At 40.0% G+C, this 20,285-nt stretch overlaps 1 protein-coding gene and 1 pseudogene across 1 annotated transcript in view; both read right to left on the reverse strand.

Moving 5' to 3' along the window:
- TSHR (thyroid stimulating hormone receptor) overlaps nt 1-20,285 on the reverse strand; it is a 163,674-nt gene that overhangs the window by 125,831 nt on the left and 17,558 nt on the right. The gene's annotated exons all lie outside the window — the stretch shown is intronic.
- On the reverse strand, nt 7,861-9,492 carry LOC104650796 (G protein-coupled receptor associated sorting protein 3-like; annotated as a pseudogene).

Below are 20,285 nucleotides of genomic sequence, written 5' to 3' on the forward strand. Positions count from 1 at the left end.
ACTCTTCCTTTCCTCTTGACTGGGCTTTAAAATGTCCCCTTTATGTTGAATTTTATCTCCGATCCCCAGACTTCTTTTTCCCCTCTCTTCTCCAATATCTGACCATAAAATCTTGAAGGAATAGTTGTGTTAATAATAAAATGAAGCAAAATTCTTGGACATGTCACCATTAATTGATTTCAAAATTTGGCCTTACTTTGCAAAAATTTGTTTCTTTATTTCCTCTTTCAAAACAAACCTGACTTACTGAACATCTGTGCTGGAATTTCTGCTGAAAAAAAAATATTCAGAGGCTCTTGAAGGGTGTCCAAGTTTTCAAGGCTTTTTTGTAAGTAGGTAAAACCACTTGTCTGAAAGAAAGAATTCTTCCCTCCACTTAGGTGTTTTTTGTCATGTGCACTGGTGAACAACTTGCATTAAGGGGATGAATTATATCTGAGGACAAAGAGTCAGGGATTCTTTTGCACTATGTTGAGTGATTTAATGAGAAGAGTTTATAGGTCTTTTAATGTAGAATCATAATATCATATGAGAAAACACTGAAATCTAATAATTTTTAATAGTCATATATGGATTTGCACATTATTCTTAAGAGAGAAAAATCAGAATTTATTCAGTCTGTACTTTAATCATTCTCTTCATGAATGTCACTGTTTACTTGTACAAAACGTCTAAAAATTATCTGTTTTGGCTGGGTGTAGTGGCTCATGACTGTAATTCTGCACTTTGGGAGGTCGAGGAGGGCGTTATCACCTGAGGTCAGAAGTTCAAGACCAGCATGGCCAACATGGTGAAACCCCATCTCTACTAAAAACACAAAATTAGCTGGGCGTGGTGGTGGGCTAAATAGCTGGGTAATCCCAACTATTTGGGAATCTGAGGCAAGAGAATTGCTTGAACACAGGAGGTGGAGGTTGCAGTGAGCTGAGACTGTGCCATTGCACTCTAGCCTGGGCAACAAGAGTGAAACTCCATCTCACACACACAAAAATCTGTTTCAGCCCATCTCTTAAAGAAACCTACCACCACTTTTGTGTTTCCAACATCAATGGATTTCAAAAACCAACACGGTAACAATCTCAAATAACAGGGTTAAGCAATAGGTATAGGCTCTGAGCTGTTGATTAGACATATCTGATTTGCATTCTCTTCTACTCCAGACTCAACTGAGGAACCTTCCCACAGGGCATGGAATCAGGCTTTCCAAAGAGCCAGATAACAGAACTGGAAGTGCAGGTGAATAACTTTGATCAGTGGGAAAAAAGAGATTTGAAGATATGGGAACAGTAAGTTGCTTCTTAGGAACTGTCCAAGGCATGGATCCACACAGCTTGTCCACGGATACCTTGCTTGGATGTGCAGATCTACTTGCCACATTACCTGCTGGGTTTCCAGATTCCCTGGGAAGCAGCAGCCACTGCATTGGCCCTTAGCCCTTCCTGACTTTTCTTTCTCCTTACCTCACCTCAGCAAGTAATCTTTGCCTCACACTCTGTTTTCCAGGGAACTCAGGCTGAAAAGATCTATATTAACTAGTACATTAAATGTTCATTTCAATCCAGTGTAGCTTTTGTGAACCTACTATATGACAGGGGCTATATTGGATATTATAAGGGAATTAGAGCCGAATACAATTTAATCCTTGGTCTTTGGCATTAATGGTCTAGAAGAGAAGAGAAAACAGTTGCATAGGCAGCATAGCTCTGGAAAAAAATTCAGCAGAGTTGAGTTCTAGGTCTGGCTCCATTGGTCACTGGCTGATATTTAATCTTGAGCAAGACATTTACTCTTTGCGGATCTCAGTTCCTTTAGTTATAAAATACAGGGTTGTCTTAAATAACTTCTGAAGTGTCTTCCACAACTAAAACCCTGTAATTTCATAAATTTAGTCAAATAGAAGTAAGACTAAAGTGCAATCCACGTGCTGTGGGAACCCAGGACTTAGAGATTTGGGAAGCCTTTGGGAAGAACGAGGCTTTTGCTGTGAGACTTGAAGGATTGGCAGGATTTCGATACGCAGGGAGCAGATGAGCATTTCAAGCAGAAAGAGTTGGGGGATTGCGGAGGGCTAACATTAGGAGAAATACCTAATGTAGATGACAGGGGGATGGATGCAGCAAATCACCAAGGCATGTGTATACTGTATAACCAACCTGCACGTTCTGCACATGGACCTCAGAACTTAAAGTATAAAAACAAAAAATAAACAACAAGTAGAAAAGGAAGATTGCAATGTGCATTCAGGAGAGCTGTGAATAGTCCAGTTTAGTTGAAGCAAGGGGTAAATTAAGTTATCTAAATTAAAGAGGTTGGTAAAGTAGAAATGGAAGATGTCTGCCATGTTAAAAATTTGAGCTTTAATGAGTATTCATTGACCCAACATATCTATGGAACACCTACTGTTAGAGAGTGAGCAAGGTGCTGAGAACATAAAGAAATAAAGAAACAGAGAAATAAAGAAAATATAGTTGCTGCCCTCAAGAATCCTCAAGGAGCTTATGAGTAGTAGGCAGGGAAATGGGAATCACAAGTGAAGCTAGTGTAAAAAATGTTGTAACAAATGAAACTGAACTAGAGGGAAGGGAAGTGCAGGGCATTCAAGGTGCAATCAACATAAAAGGGGGAGAGGAGGAGTCAATGATGACAGGAGACTGTAAGTACAAAGAGAAAGAGAGAAGTGTAAGCAGTTTTGTTAACAGAAAGGTGAGTTTGTTTTGGATGCTGAGTCTGAGGTGCTCCCAGACACTTAGACAGAAATGTCTGACCAGTAGAAAAAATGCATGTGGCTAGTTCAAGATGTTGGAGCAAGTGATTGAGATATGAGTATATTCTGTGAGTAACTCATAGGTCTGGAGGGATGTGTCAAGAAAGAAAATATAGACAGAAAAGAAGATCAAGGGGAGTGTTTTGGGGGAATTACCACACTAAACAGTCAGAAAAAGCAGGAGGCGTGGGCCAAGAAGACAGAGTCAAACTCTCAGAGATATTTGACAACCAGCATAAAGGATATCAAGGGATGAAAGAATTTCAAGGAAGATGAGAGGGTTACATCAAATCAGAGACTCCTCAAGCTTAGTGGACCAAATGCATCAAAATCAGTTGAGACATGTATTTAAAATACAGAATTTGTGTCTACATGTATCGTCAAGAAACTGTTAACAATAATTGCCTTAGGAGAGGAAATTTAAGGAAACTAAGGGGAAATGATATGGTTTGGACCCGTGCCCCTGCCTAAATCTCAGGTCAAATTGCAATCCTCAGTGTTGGAGGTGGGGCCTGGTGGGAGTGATTAGATCATGGGATGCAGATATCCTATGTGTCGTATGTAGTGCTGTTCTCATGATAGTGAGTGAGCTCTTATGAGATCTGGTCATTTAAAGTTTGCACCTTCTTCCCGCAGGCCACTTCCCCTTCATCTTCTACCATAATTGTAAGTTTCTGAGGCTTCCTCAGAAGCCAAGTAGATGCATCATGCTTTTTGTACAGGTTGCAGAAATCTGTGCCAAATAAACCTCCGTTCTTTATAAATTACCCAGTCTCAGGTATTTCTCTATAGCTTGTAAGAACAGACTTATACAGGAAGAGTGGATTTAAGTATTGTTTAAATTTTTACCCAGTCATGATTTACCTACCTAACTGAATAAATAGATTTAAATTAAAGTTTAAATGGGAGATTGTATTTTAATGCTGACAATAGGTCAGAAGAAACCTCTACCTCAGACCTAAAAGGTGAGAATTTTCAGGGAGGGGGCCCAGGAAACAATATTGTTAAATTCTCCCAGCAATTTTTAATATATTGTCAAATTTGAAGACTCCTAGAGTAGATAATTTCTAATGGAACATGTTCTTAGAATAAAGATGTTGTGGCTAAGTAGGAAAGGGAAGGGCAATATTTTTATATACAAAGATCATGCCATCGATGGCAAGTTTTGGCAGAAGGCTGAGGCAGCAGAATTCAGTCTGAAAGGAATGAGGAATAAACAGATGATGAAAAACAGGGTCAATGAAGAATATAAGAAAGAAAGGATGATACTAGTATCTAAGGCATAGCAACATCAAGTAACAAGGGTAGCATTGATGATGTAAGCTAATTGAGGTACTAGTCTGCCAGCTACCAGAAGGGGGCAATAGAGAGCTTTCAGAGCTGTGTGACCTGATGGAGGGATCCCAAGTGAACTGAGCTGTCAATTAAAAGCATGGAATGCAGTAACAATGTTTTATTTTTTAATTTTTTAAAAAAGTGTGGGATGCAGCATAAGACTTGAATGAAGCTTAAAACATAATTAATGCCTAAAACATAATTAATTTAAGAAAATTGAACTAGGGTTGAAGGACAGAAAGAAGCAAAGGATTCAGGGAGTCACCAGGAAATAATCAGATCAGCCAGGAGTCATACATGCAGACATCAGGTAAGAGCCAGAGTGCTTTAGAAAATTGCCTCATGGGGGACCAATATTCCTATGGAACTGGCATCTAGGAGGCATCAGGATTGTTTTGCCTGGCTTAAAAAAAAAAAAAACAGAAGTGCAGGAATGGCAAACTGTAATATTTGACAGAAAGTGATATAGAATGCAATCTTTAGATCCAGGAAACTAGGGGAGGTATTACTGTTTCCTTCTTTTTATTTGTTTTTAAGGATAGAGGAGGCTTGAGAGAATTTACATACAGAGAAGAACAAACTTGAGAAAAAGGAAAGGTGGATAGTGCATGAATGTTGGGAAAAACAGGCTTATAATTGAATTTTCTTAAAAGACACTGAAAATTCTCAAGTACTTTCTGAAGCAACTGTGTTCAGCAATAATAATCTTGCTTCTGCAGTGTGGTGGACTTTGTGCAAGATACTGTGGAATAACTAATTAGAAGGACATGCTTTGCCATTTTCTCAGAGCTTACAATCTTGAAGGTGATACTGACAAATTAACATATAATTAAAACAGTGTGATAGAATGATAGAATGAGGCTGGCAGTGGTGGTTCACACCTGTAATCCCGGCACTTTGGGAGGCCGAGGTGGGGGGATCACCTGAGGTTAAGTATTTGAGACAAGCCTGGCCAACATGGTGAAACCTCATCTCTACTAAAAATGCAAAAATTAGCCTGGAGTGCTGGTGGGTGTCTGTAGTACCAGCTACCTGAAAGGCTGAGGCAGGAGAATTGCTTGAACCCAGGAGGCAGAGGTTACAGTGAGCCAAGACTGCACCATTACACTTCAGCCTGGGCAACAAGAGTGACACTCTGTCTCCAAAAAAACAAAACAAAACAAAACAAAACAAAACAAAACAAAACAAAAACAAGATAGAATGAGGAAATAGACAGTGAGTTAGCTATGTATAATAGCTAATTTTGAGGCTTGAGAAAAGTTAGAGAAATCCTCCTGGAGAAACTGACGTCTAATTTATATTGTAAAGTTAATAGTGTAGGATCGATCTATCTATCTATCTATCTATCTATCTATCTATCTATCTATATTTATGTTTTACCAACCCTCTTCAATACCCAATATAGTCCTCAAAACAATAAATATCTGGAACTGAAAGATGAAGACTTCCTGGAAGTCTCCATAATCCCCAAACCTTCCCACTATGACTACTTATAAATGTTAGGTAAAACATAACAATTATTTCAAATGAATAGCTGAACTCTCTAGAAATATACTAACACCCCAGATATTGCAAAAGAACTGAAAACAGAGTAACGAGCTCTGTGAGTGCTCAAGAAGTAGAAAGATGATGATGGAGAAGGAATCACCAGTCTCAGGATCCTAGGAGTTTGGATTTTAATGCTGACACTAGGTAAGAAGAGATGTTAGCACATGTGACAGGCAGAGTTGGAATTAAGACATTACTACAAAATTAGGAATGTCAAAATGCTATACATTTAGTGAGAATGTGAGTCAGCAAAGATCTTCCCACTAACCAAAGCTTGTATATCCCTTGTATATATTCTATTTTGTAGTTGTTGTTGTGGTAGAGGCATATTTATTGACATGCAAAGATATTTACCATATACAACTGGGTGGGGGGATGCAGGTTACACTCACATTTATAGTATGATCTTGTTTTAGTTTCTTAACTGTCAGAAAACCTCAAAACACATTACTATGTATTTTCACACATAGAAACTTTCATTTCAGCTCAAACCAGGGATTATTATTCCCACCATGAGTCTTAGAAAACTTATCCACAGCCTAAACGTCCCGGGAATGCTTTCTGGTCCATACCAAAACCCAAGAATCACTATCTTGTAGCTTGACACAGCAGTCTCTTCTAGCTTTCCTGTTTTGTATTGTTGAAGCTGCAATTCTGGGTCTCAATTTCTCCAATTAAGTTTATTCTGTCATGCTAGCTGGTACAGAGGCAGAAATGCCTAGGCTTGCCTACTAGTAAAAGACTAAGCCCTTTGGCCTTTCATATGACACATAGGAGAGTAAGTCATAAATAGTACCAAAAAAAAAAAATTAAGGCATGATTTTACAAGAAAGAAGAAAGCAATTACCTTTTAACTTCAGGATATAAAACAATGTGCAGAATGATTTCAGCTTCTTGGGAAATAAAAAATACAAATGGGTAGAATAAGATAAAAGGACATCTAACAAGTTCCCCTTGCTGATGACTCCGATTCTCCATCTTACTCACTGAACAGAGTTTGGAGCAGCTACTATTTCTGACACTGCCAGATAAAATCTGTCTATTCATCTTGGACTTTTCTCCTGACCTTTAGCCAGATGTAGCCAAATGTCTAATGGACACATGCCTTTGGAGGAAGTTAAGAATTGTAACACCTGGCATGAACATCATCAATTGCAAAATTAAACCATTGAAACCAGTCTCTGAGCTTTGAAGGGTAACACCTCAAAATGTCCTTCAGGAGGGCTGTAGTGTGGTGAGATGGGTTCTGGTGTCACACAAAATAGCTATGCCACCTGCCTGCTGTGGAAATCTAGGAAAAAGGATTTACCCCCTCTCATTCTCATTGGAGGGTACCCAGAATAATGAGTTCTAATAAAAACATAAGTACCTAGCTCACAGGATCACTGTGAGGATAGGGAAAAAATAACCTTGTGAAATATGGTGCCAACACAGTGTCTGACATAGAATAGGCACTCACAAAATGTCCCCCCCCTTCTCTTTTGTGAGATGACTTTGGCATACATAAAACAGCCTGACAATTTAAGAGTTATAAATGTAGAAGCAAAATTAAAATTGAACAAATAATACATTCTGTCTGAGATTCTGGGTCATTTCTGTGTTGTGGAATTAGTATCTGATACAGCTGGAATAGGAGAAAAATATTAGTTTCTCTTACATTAAACAGCCTGTAAAAAACCCTGCCTGCCTCTTTTATGTAGAGAGTGCACATTTGGCCATGAGCATGCATGTGCACGTGCGTGCGCACACACACACACACACACACACACACACACACACGCTCTCTCTCTCTCTCTCTCTCTCTCTCTCGGTACTCTTAGTTATCTTGGTATGTGTGTATGCCTTACTTCTGTAACTAGATTACAAATTCAAGGATGTTTTCTTTTTTGGCATTTTAAGCCACAGATGAATCTAAGCAGATACTAATGAACAAGTTATCTTACTTACAATGAACTGGCTCACTATCTTAAATAAGATGTTAAAAATACGCCAATCTAGACAAGATAAAAATCAACAAACATTTTCAGTCTGAGATTTAATATTCGTCTGATACCCCCAAAATAGTTTAGCTCAAACCTAGAGCCTATCTTTGTGTTAAAGATGCAGCGTACAACTTGTACACTGTAATAACCAAAACATGATACAAGGCTCTTTGAGAACGTATAGCCTGCTACAGTTTGCAGATGGTTCAAAGTGTTCTATCTCTGGCTCATTTACATTGTTTCAATAATCCCTTTAAATTCCCTGAAAATGCCCATGAGTGTATCAACAACTACAATTAAGCCCTTTCTGATATGTGCCTTTATAAATATGGCCAAACCACTAACAAGATTGGCAAGCCAAATATTGGTTCAATTTTAATTTGCCTGTTTATGGTTAAAGATGAGTTTTGACACTGCCAATGCCTTCATATTGATTGTGTTTCTGGCTGTAGTTGGATGTTCAGACATATTTAAAAGTACTTTTACAGCAAGATTTCTGGTTTTGTACTTTCCTGAGGATGGCAAATAAAACAGCTCGGACATGTCCCTTGCAACATTGTAGTGATGGACAAAATCAGTAGTCGGTTGTCCTAGAATCTTTAATCCAGTGAGTTCAAAGGAAATGACATGGTGTCTTTACACATATGCTTAACATGTAATTCAATTTTGCATTGTCCTTCATCCCCAGAAGGAGGATTCAGAGTAATTACTAACAAGAAAATTAATAATTTTCTCATTTCTGGGGAAGGAAAACTGAGCAAGCTTTCAGTAAGTGTCACTACACCATTTTATTAATAAACTCTAGGGCAAATGGGTGAACGGTATGGATACCCATGGTGATCTGTGCTATTTTATGAAGAAGAGGATCAGTAGTTGACTTAAGTAAGCTACTAAGTTTTTCAAATTCCTCAGAATCCATATAGCATTGCATTTTGCAAGGGCAAGCTAATGGCTTAATCCCATTTACCTCCCTGATCCTGATTTGGTGTCTAATCTCACCTCTGGTCTGGATGCAAGGGTCAGAACCAAAGGACACGCAGGGATAGGCTGTGAGCATGCCTATGTGTTCTTAGAAGGGCAGGCTGTTGCCAACAGGCAAAGAATAGGCATTTTCTTCAGCTGCGGCCAGAACAATATATGGAAGAGGGCTCGCCTCAGATGGTGCCTGGGATCTAGTCCTAACACTGCTGGAGTTACAGCAGGGGCTTTGGGCCAGATAGTTACCTCACACCCATCCTTGGACCTATCTTTTCTTTTCATTAATTTCATCCACAGGCTGAGGCCTGACTGTCTTGCTCACAGGTTTAGGATTAGAGTAAAAACTAGCATCATCTCCTTCCCCAAACTAGTTCCCAATAACATTCTCTTCCTCAGACCCTGACCTAGGCTCCAACTTTTTCAGCATAGACCTGGGCACCAACTTCAGGTTTATCATTCTTAGCACTGAAATGATTACCAGCCTCTGGTCCATTCCAGAACTGAGAGTTGACAGTGGCCTCTTCCACAGCCCAGATCCAGGCATCAATACCAGCCTCATTTTTACATAGGGAGCTGATGGACTCATTCCCAGCCTTGAGACGGGAAACTCCAGTGACTTTGCCCAGGGCCTTAGGCTTTCGCAGGGCTCCTTCCTTCATCTCAGCAACAACCTTGTTCTTAGACACTGCCTTCATCTCCACCACAGCATCGGTCTGAGACCCTGCCTCATCGTTTGTTTTGGCCTGGGTCTTGGCTACAAGCCTAAGTCTACACGCCAGTAGACTCCCTCTCTGCTCCAGCTTTGGCTTGTACAATAACGTTTTTTTTTTTTTTTTTTTCTCCAGTTTTGTTTTGGGCTCTTGTCTTATTCTTAGTCCCAGTCATGGTTGAAGCCCAGTTATGTGGCCCTGTCCCATCTTGGCTTTGGTTCTCGATGTATCCTAGGTTGATGTCTTAACACTCTTTCACTGGGTCAGAGAAAAACTTGGTAGCAAGAGTTAGAGCCAACTGTCAGTTCAGTCATTACTGCGTTCTCTTTCCAAACATACAGCCTCTGTCAATAACACAGAGAGCAGAAGTGTATTCAGGGTAGGGAAGGATGATTGTTCTGAAGTGCAGACCTGTTGAAGGTGGTGGTCTTCCGACAATCCAAAGCCACCACAGCCACCAGTGGAGGTGGACCTTAGATCCAAATGAATAGTTTTGTTCTCTTTCTTAATTAACTTCTCAGTGAACAGCTACCTACAGATCTCTACAGGAACCTAGAAAGGAACAGACCTCATCATCACCTATGTCAGCCTGCTCATAGAGCAGCGGCCTCAAGAGATGCTATCGTTCCAGCAAAAGAAGACTCCTCGCCACTAGAGAAGAGTCACACCCTTCACCAGCTCAGGGCCCAGGTCGTCAGCCTCCCCATCCTCTCCTCTGCTCCCCTCTGACTGCTTCTCACTTGGATTCCCACTGCTTTCCTCACAATCTCAATGGCAAAGAGGCATCCTGCCCCCGCCCCTGCCACTGCATCAAACTCAATACTCTATTTTTTTAAAAAAAACTTCTTGAGAACATGGAACCATGCACCTACCCACAAACTTGGGTGTTTTGGTTGGCATTTAAACTCCTGGATGGCTGAGACACCTCTCAAGCTGAGAAACTATCATAAAATATGTCCCTGAGTAGTGAAATCCCTGATGGCGTTGCTGGAAACAAATGTGGAATGCCCTATGAGCCATTTTTTTCCAATGATAAATGAGTTTATAATCCAAAATTATAAAATAAAAGGGTAACAATTTGCCATGACAGAGCCAGTAAGATCTCACACTTAGCAAACTGACACCTCCAAGAATTACAGAAAATAGAATAATTTCACAGTGACTATAAAATAAGTTTGTTTGAAATAATTTAAGACATAAAAGACATGATCAAAACCACAAAAATGAACAGATACATGAAACAGAGTAGACAACTGAAATATAACAGAAATTGAATAGACAGATGAGTAGTTAGCTGTAGAATAGTGACCTGGAAATGTATATAAAGCTAAGAAATTAGATAAAATGTAACACAGAGAGATATCGTATTAGAAAACACAAAAGAGAAGTTGAAAGTCAAGAATGAAGGATAGATGATCCAAGTTACGTCTAATAATCGGACTCACATGAGAAAAGAATAGAGAAAATTAGGAGAGACAGTTTTAAAGATATAATGGCTAAGAACTTCTCATTCAAAATGGAACAATGAGTTCAAAGCAACGTAAATAAAAATTTGTCAGTATCTACACACATTACAGTAAAACTGTTAAACATTAAAGACAAAGAGACCTTAAAAGCAAATAAAAGTCAAAGATGAAAGCATCAGGAGAAAGATAACTGAGCTGGTGGCAGATTTCTTAACAGCAAGAGAGGGTAGAAAACAATAGAATTATATCTTAATCCTTGCATGGGGAGAGAAGGAAAATGTCAATAGTGGCAGAGCTGTAGCTGTTTTAGTAACATTTTGTTTATTTAAAAAAGAAAATAGAAAGCTAAGTTAAATAAAGCAAATTGTTAACTTCTGGTTAATTTTTATGGTAGCACATAGTTATCTGTATTGCTATTTTTTTGCTTTCATATGTACTATAATTTTGAAAAGTCAAGGATGGGAAAAGGTTAATTATGGAAAAAAAAAAGACTGAAAATAAAGAATGTTCCCATAAAAAGGAATAGCTTGTGAAAGCAATAAGAGCAACAGAGTGAATGGCACATTCAATAATACAAAAATAGTTCAAAGTGGCTGAAATAATAGAAGTGACTGAAGTGGAGGGACCAGTAAAAGATCTGCCTGAAAAGAGAAGCAAGCAGGGCCAGGTCATGGGACCTGCATAAACCATGTGAAGAGTCTGAAATTTTCCGAAGAACAATGGAAGCCAGTAATGTATTTTACTCAGGAGATCGAGACCCCATCTGCAGTACAGACCGATCACCCTGATCGCTGTGTTTAGCAAGAACAAAAGAAACTCCATTTCCATGCAAGTGCAAAAAAAATGTTAGTGGTATGAACTCAGAGGGCAGTAAAACAAATGAAATGGAGACAGATTCAAGAGCTATTTAGACCAGTCATAGTTGATAATGAATTTGACATTAGGGATGAGTGAGAAGGAAATATCAAGAATGATCCTATGTGTCTGTTTTTCTTTGTTTTGAAATACTGATTTTACGTTTTTAGTTTTCTCTTATTTTTAGTTAGCACATATGTTTGGAATACAGTACACTGTTTTGATATATGTATACATTGTGTAATGATCAAATCAGAGTAATTTGCAAATCCATCATCCCAAACATTTATCATTTCTTTGTGGCGATAACATTCAACAGTCTCTCTTCTAGCTATTTGGAAATACGCAAAATATTTTGTTAACATAATCACCCTACTGTGCAATAGAACATCAAAATTTATTCCTCCTACCTAACTGTAACTTTATACCTGTTGACCAACCTCTCCCCATTTCTTCCTCCTCTTACTCTCCATACAGCCTTTGGTAACCACTCAGTAATAAAGAATGTTCCCATAAACAGAAATAGCTTGTGCAAGCAATAAGAGCAGCAGAGTGAATGGCACATTCTAGCATACAAAAATAGTTTAAGGTGGCTGAAATAATAGAAGTGACTGAAGTGGAGGGAAACTACCAAAACCAGAAGATTCTGATCAATTTTTACCAAAATTCACCCAAACCAAATTTAACTTCTGGTTAATTTTGATGGTAGCACATAGGTATCTGTGTTGCTATTTTTGTGCTTTCATATGTGTTCTAATTTTGAAAAGTCAAGGATGGGAAAGGGTTAATTATAGGAAAATAAAAAAAGATTGGAAATAAAGAATGTTCCCATATTGTGCTACTACTACTCTCTGCTTCTATGAGATCAATGTTTTTAGACTCCATATTTGGGTGAAATCATGCAGTATTTGTCTTTCTGTGTCTGGCTGATTTCACATCACATGATGTCCTTCAGGTTCGTCCATGTTGTTGCAGATGACTATGCTGTCTGTTTTGAGCATCTGGGTAATTGGTGGATCCATTCACTGAGATGGGTATACAGATAGTTTTGGCCAAGAAGATAATAAGGTCACCTTTGGAAATGTTAAATGTAAGGAGTCTGTATGATATTTAACTGGGCAATTGGATGAAATAAGTTTAGTGCTCAGAAAAGAGACCTGGCTTAGAGATCTGAAATTCAAAATTTGTTAGAATCGCATTAGATGTATGAATGGAAGTAGGTGAGGCTGAAGAAGTGTGGCATGAGATAAGAACCTAAAAACCATCCAGCATCATTTAAATGATAGGTAGAGAAAGAAGAGAAGCTGGTGCAGAAGGTCAAAGATGTGCCGACAGAGAAGATGAAAAAGAAAATGGGTATGGCAGCCACAGAGATGCAATCCTCAGTCTCCCTCCAGGAAACAGCTTTCTGTGTAACCGTCAGGAGGCAGCTGGCTGCCAGCCTCCATCTGCACCACCTGCAGGAACTGTCACCATGTTTGAACCAAGGCTGAATTCTTCCTGGGAAGACTACAGCCCAGGGATGAGCATGGCAGCAGTGCTACAGCCTGGCCTCTGTGCCCAATGTGGGTTCCTCTAACAGGCAGTCTTTGCTCTAGAGATCCCCATTGGTTTAGCCAAGACTTTGTCAGATCTGTAGCATAGTCTGGGGCTCTCCCCCTTTGTTTTTCACAGATGTTATCTTTCAATGAACCACTAGTACTCCTAACTCTGTCTCAGCATCTGCTCCTCGGAGTAACTGAACTGATACAGTTGGTACTGGAATTGGTCTGAGAAAGCAGGAGGTAAAATGGGGTTTGGGGAGCAGATCACTTCCTGTCAGCTGGTAATGAGGATCCCATTCTGGGTGGCTCATGGGACACAGATAGTCCCTGGTACAAAGTGGCAGCCCAATTACTAAAAACTTTAATCAGTGGTGGCTTGGAAGAAAGCTCTGTGAGGGAATTTCCCTGGCTTGTGCAATGTTCATGCTTTAGAAAAGTGTGTGTGTGTGTGTGTGTGTGTGTGTGTGTGTGTGTATGTGTGTTGGAGGGGTGTTGCTGAGGAGGAGGCAAGGAAGAAGAAGGAAAGCAATGAATATAAGGATGAAGGAATTAGCTGAAGTTTTGTTAAGTTTGAAGCTACTACAGACAGCTAATGCTGAGATAAAGTTGATAGCAACTGACAAACAATTGAACACTGAGTGAGAAGGCCTGTATCTGGTCCAGAGGGATATTAGAAAAAGCTGAAGACTGAACTCAGAAGTTACAGTTAAGAGTTATGCTTTTGTTTATATCTAAGAAAACGGACAAATAAGCTGTGATTTATTCATTGAATAGAATACTGTATAAAGATTGCTTTGCCTATGTATCGGTTTACGTGGAAGTCTGACAGCTTGGAATAGGACCTGAGCAGGACTTTGCAGCACCAGTCTTTGATACAAGCAGCCTTGTCTCTTGGGCCATATGATCTAATAGACTCTACTGTGTTGGAGGAGTGAATAGTGAAGAAAAGAGATAGTGTGGTATGGAGTTTATGGCAAACTTTCACAGAAGAATTAAAATACAGTAGCCTGGAGTTCTAGAGTGAGGCCACACCATCTGCAGTGCAGAAAAACATCTCATTGTATGCTACTGAGCCCTGTTTGAGACTGAATATTTGACCATAGAAACTAGTAACTATGCTTTCTAAACTGCCCCTTGTGAGCTGAGCTCTGTAGAACACATTAAGTCAGAATGTCAGACAGACTCAGCAGCAATTTGTCTAGCGGAAAGTGATATACCAGGGATCAAACCTGAGCAGTGCAACAAAGCACAAGTCAACTCCGTGAGCAGTTAGCCCAGATCCCCAACCCACCCACTAAGATTGCAGTGCTGCCTCTCCCTTGGTCCACACCTATGGCCATATGAGGTGTCCCAGAGCAGTGGCTAAAAGGAGAGAAAAAAATCTAGAGCTTGGTTAAGGGATCAGTTGGATTGGTATGTGGATTTCGGTTATATTCACCAAAACCAGACATCAGCTGCACTTAGAAGTGGCCTTACATGACAATGGCAAGGGAAAAGTCTTCCCAATAGGTAGATATCAAGGAAAAGTGGCTCAAGGTAAGCATATATGTGAACCTGTGAGCAAATGGAGTGGTCAGCTAGCTGATTAAGGGCCTGGGAAGAAAAAGTCTAGAAGATTTCATAGAAGGAAGTCTCGGATAGACACAGGAGGATGGATATATGGAAGTAGGCATGAAATGTGAAGATCTTTGTATCACATATTAGTGACCACCAGAAAGCAGCCACCATAGAAAAGGCATTGACTAACCAAGACAAAATGATTTGATTAGTTGACATTAGCCAATATTTATCACTGGCCACCACAGAACTAGCACAATTAGTATATTAACAGAGTGGCCACAATGGCAGAGATATAGGCTATAAGCATGGGCCATAAGCATGGACTCACACTTACAAAGGCTGATCTGGCCACCACCACCATTGAAAGCCCAGCTGGTTAGCAGCAGACATCAATGTGGCACTTTCTTCAGGGGATCACATGGCCACTTAATGACACGTTGAGCAGTTTCTTCCTGGAAGGGCCAGCAGCTTACTGTCATGGTAGTAAATATTTATTCTAGATAAATGTTTGTCTTTCTCACCTACAAAGTCCCAGGCAGCACTACCAGCAGGAGGACTTGAAAGTGACCTACAGACATAGAATTCCATATAACATAGCATCTGACCAGGAGAGACACATTTCACAGAGGAGGAGATGAGTGAGCTTGTGACCATGGGTTCCTCTGGTTATATCACATACCACATAATCCAGAGGCAGGTAGCTCTATGGAGCAATGGAATAGCCCACCAAAGGCACAAGTGGAGAGCCAATTTGAAGGCAATTGCCTAAATCATGGCATCTGCCATGGTGGGGTATCATCATGCAGGCTAGTCACTGAATTACAAAACTCTACATGGATATTTTCTCAATTAGAAGAATATATAGGTCTGGGAACCACTGGGCAGAAGCAGAAGAGAGACCATTTGTTAAGTTTAATGATTCACTGAAAGAGTCTGTGTTTCCTCTTCCTATAATACTAGGCTCTGTGGAGAACTCAAGCTGTGACTGCCACTTGCATATTCAGGACTTCTTGTATACAGAGACCAGCAGACTGAAGGAGGGAGTCATTATGTTGTTAGGAGTAACTGACCCTGATCAGGAGGAAGAGGTAGGGCTGCTGCTTCACAGTGAGGACAGGGAGAAATATACGTGGAACTCGGATGATCCAGTTGAACATACTTGCTCAATTGTGACTGCAGATGAACAAGTGTAATAATCCCAGCCTAAGAAAAGTGGTTACTATGGGTTCAAAGCCCCCAAAACTGAAAGCTTTGATTATATCAGCAGATAAGTCATCAAGACCAGCAGCGGTGAAAGCTGAGGAGGAATTTAAAATGAACAGTGGAAAAGAGATAAGTACCAACTGTGGTCCAAGATAGACCAACTGTAGCAACAGGGGTCAGACTACTCCCTAAGTTACGTCTTTCTTCCTCCTCTTCTCCTCCTCTTGTTCTTCTTCTCTTTCTCCTTCTCCTTCTTCTTGATGGAGTTTTGCTGTTTGTTACCCAGGCTGGAGCACAGTGGCACGATCTCAGCTCACTGCAACCTCCGCCTCCCAGGTTCGAGCAATTCTCCTGTCTCAGCCTCCCGAGTACCTGGGATTAAAGGTGTCCACCACCACACCCAGCTAATTTTTGTATTTTTAGTAGAGATGGGGTTTCACCATGTTGGCCAGGCTGGTCTCGAACTCCTGACCTCAGGTGATCCTCCCATCTTGGCCTCCCAAAGTGATGGGGACTGGGCCTCTTCTAAGCTTCCCCTCAGGAAGACAGGCCCACTGGAATCCTGGATAATCTGTTCCCCAAATGTGTGTGGAGAAGCAGATATATATCATGCAAGGGATGGGCTGTGGCTGTTGTGGAAGTGAGGGCTCCCTTACGGAATGCACTTGCTGTTAAGCTGAGAGGAGCACAGTTCGCACACCTCACCAACTCAGTGTCCTCCCCACTGTGCGACAGCGGCCCTGCCTCCTGTGCTGCTCAGAAGACCCAAACTAAGGCACCAGGCAATCAGGGAGTGTGATGTGCAGAAAACCAAGGGAAGCATTCAGCAGTGACAAAAGCTTCCGAGCAGTCAACTTAGGAAAGGAGCTAAAAATGTCCTTTAGATTTTACAACAAAGGTTGTTAACTTGACTTTGGCAAGACCTTTTTCAATTGAGTAATGGGGGCAAAAGCCAGATTGCACTAAGCTAAATGGTGAATGGAAAGTAAAAAAAAAAAAAAAATCAGAAGAGCAACATGAGAAAACTCTTTATGAACATTTGGCTGTGAAGGGAAAGATAGGCAGGGAAGGAGTGGTAGGTGAATGCAGATGTGAGAACGATGGAGTGAAATTATTTTTAGAGGAAAGACACTTGAGTGTGTTTAGATAGCTGTGCAAAAGCATCTAAGAGAGGAGAAGAGGGAGGAAAAAGTGGAAGTAGGGTGAGGAAACCACAAGAACGTGGATGCAGGTGGAGGACTCATCTTGTATTGCTACAAAATAGAAGAAGAAAAGGATGGGTGTAGATGCTTTTAAATAATTTCATTTGTGTTGCTTTGTTTTAATACTCAAATTCTTTCAAAATCCCTGCATAATAAATTTGTGTCCTTCAAAATATCTGACAAACGATAACTTCCCATAGTCTTACTCTGCTGAATGGGGAAGATTGTCCCTGAATAACGAAGAGTTCCATGAACTTTTGAACAGTGATGTCCGTGGTCTTTCCAACAGTTTCTGAAATAGGACAGGACCATCTTAAGGTTTTCCTTTAATTGATGCAAAAGGTAAGGCATGGAATGATTAAGTGCCTTGCTAAGATGCTTAGGACTTCTGGAAGGTCTCCTGACTTCCACTGTCCATTTCTACTTACTACTGTTTGTATATGAATAGTCCTTTCACGTAGACACACAATAATTTCCCTGAATTTGGTGGAAAACTGTCCTCTGCTCTTCATCATGACTTTTAGCTGACATAGCTTTATACGAGATATTTTTCCTCTCTATTTTGCTACTGCTGATATTGAAGATAGTGGATACAACACAAAAAGAGCACAATCCCTCCAAGCCACCCTGTTTTTTTGGTCATGAAATACATAATTTCTGCAAAGTGCCAAATGTTTTATGAGTAAAAGGAATCCTTCATAATTACATTAGGCCTTCTATCATCACACTGAACTGAATCAGACAGAGCCTTAAAAGATTCTTTCATGCTTCGTAAAGCACATTTCAGAGCTTCTGGCTTTGTTGTTTTAAATTCCAGGGATTGAGGATGGTTGTGAAATGGCAATCTGGTTATGCTACATAAGGCCAGACAAGCATTAAATACAGGCATCTGGAGGGTTTGGAAATACTAACAGGCTTTTCAGCCAAACTCTGACACAGAACAGACAAATCCATCTTACAGATTGATGGGCTCCATTGGGACAGAGACCCCCTAGTTAGAATTTCAGTCCCTTTACCCTACTAGTGGTGTCTCCCTGGGGTGGAATATATCTGGAAGAAGATAAGAACTCTTGGAAGTCTTTAAAATGTCCCCTTTGAAAAGTAGACAAGTGTTGCTCTTCCTAATAAAGCTGTCCAAGCTGATGCCAAACAGCTGCTGGATGGTCCCTGCATGGAAGCTTGCCCTCCACAAATTGATATAATGCTCGCACTGAGGGTTAAATCAGGCCACATCTGACAGGCTGTCAGACCTACTACCGCATTAGTGATAATAGCTAACCTATGCTCAGGGCATATTCTGTTACATCATGCTACCAGCATTAGCTCATGAGCTCCTTATAATCACTCGATGTGGGGAGAGCAGATTCTACAGCTCTTACTAGATTGTTCGTCCTGTGAATTGAGTAGATAGAATCTTCCATGCAGGGAGATGGTGGGAGATAAGAATTAGACCACACCTCTTCTGTCTCCACATCTAAAACAGATTGGGGAAAAATAACTGAGGAGTAAGCTTTGGTAAACATAAGGTGAAGAATAGTGTATGCCTCTGATTTAAACATTCTCCAATTCACAGCAGATTTTCTTCCTTGGCACATTGGTTAAATTTGTTAATGGAGACTTAAAAAATAAGGTATAGAAGCCAATATTATGATAGGAAACATTGATAGAAATAGAATATTGTTAGAATTGTTCTTCAGCTTCCTTTGCATGGATATTGACTCATAAAAGAGTTATGAATAATGGTTTCATGCATTGCTATTAAGTCACCGCTTTCTAGAAATGTTGCCTAAGATTACCGTGAGATCCAGAAAGGATAAATGCATACTGTTCCTCTGCCAACTGGCTAGAAACAGCCTCTTTCACAAGATGGGAACTCTTAAAACCTTTCGACACAGGAAAGTAGTTTTGTAGCTCTAAGCCTCTGAGAATAAGTACACAGGTTTTTTGATGTTCAGATTTTTATAGCTAAGGTATAAGGTATTGGAGCATGGAATGGGGCTGCTAGCTACATTGGTGTGTCAGAAATGAAGCTGTCCAGAAATTACTGCAAGCTTTAGCCAGGTCTGTTTACATTTGTTTTCCCTTTGGGTCACTTGTCTGATTGTCCATACTCTTTCTCACTCTATGATGTGGATGAAACTTGAAAACATTATGCTAAGTGAAAGAAGTCATATACAAAGGTCACCTTTGGTAGGATTCCATTTCTATAGTATATCCAGAATAGGTAAAGCCATAGAGACAGAGAGCAGATTCATGGTTTGCAGGGCTGAGAGGAATGGGGAATAGGGAATGACTGCTTAATCAGCATGGGCTCCCCTTTGTGATGATGAAAATATTTTGGAACTAGATAGAGGTGATAGCTGTGCACTACTGTGAATATACTAAATGCCACTGAATGGTAGGTGCACTTGAAAATGGTTAATTTTATGTTGTGTGAATTTCACATCAACTGAGACAGGAGGAGGGGAGGGTGAGGGAGAGAGACAGAAAACAGACCAGATTTAGGAAGATAGCTATGGAATATAGAAGGAACTTCGGATTTAGAGTTAGGAGACACGAATTTGAATTCTGACCCTTTCTCTTACTGGCTGTGACATAAAAGTCAAAGAAAGATGACATTTCTGGGTCTCAGTTTCTGCATCTAAATTAGAGTCAAATACCTCCTAAGGAAGACCATGACGAGCACTGAGATATTGTATGTGAAGACATATAGTATGGGTCTGGACACAAAGTTGACACAAACACATAACTGAGCACAAACCCTCGCACAGAACAATGATAGGATTTTTAAAGGTGGTACAAAAAAGAAAAACAAAAACCCGTGTAATTTATGGTATAGCTAAAACTGTTAAAATGTAATAAAAGTAACTTGGATTAATAACTCACAATAGATAAAAATCATGGCAATTTTCATAAATCCAAATACTGAAGAACTAGGTGTTTTGTAATTATAGTTTACATTTCATTTATCTGGCCTCAGGGCATTAATTTAAATCTAAAAATTTGTGTTATAGAAAATTCTTCCCTCTAGTACTATGTATAGTAACCACATCAAGTTACTATATTTTATAAACTTAAGAGCCAGATCTTTTAAGCCTGTCTCAGGAATCAGGAATCCACTGATTAAAAGTGTTGCTG

Source organism: Saimiri boliviensis, chromosome 2 (assembly GCF_048565385.1).
Source record: "Saimiri boliviensis isolate mSaiBol1 chromosome 2, mSaiBol1.pri, whole genome shotgun sequence".
In the NCBI taxonomy this organism is placed as follows: Eukaryota; Metazoa; Chordata; class Mammalia; order Primates; family Cebidae; genus Saimiri; species Saimiri boliviensis.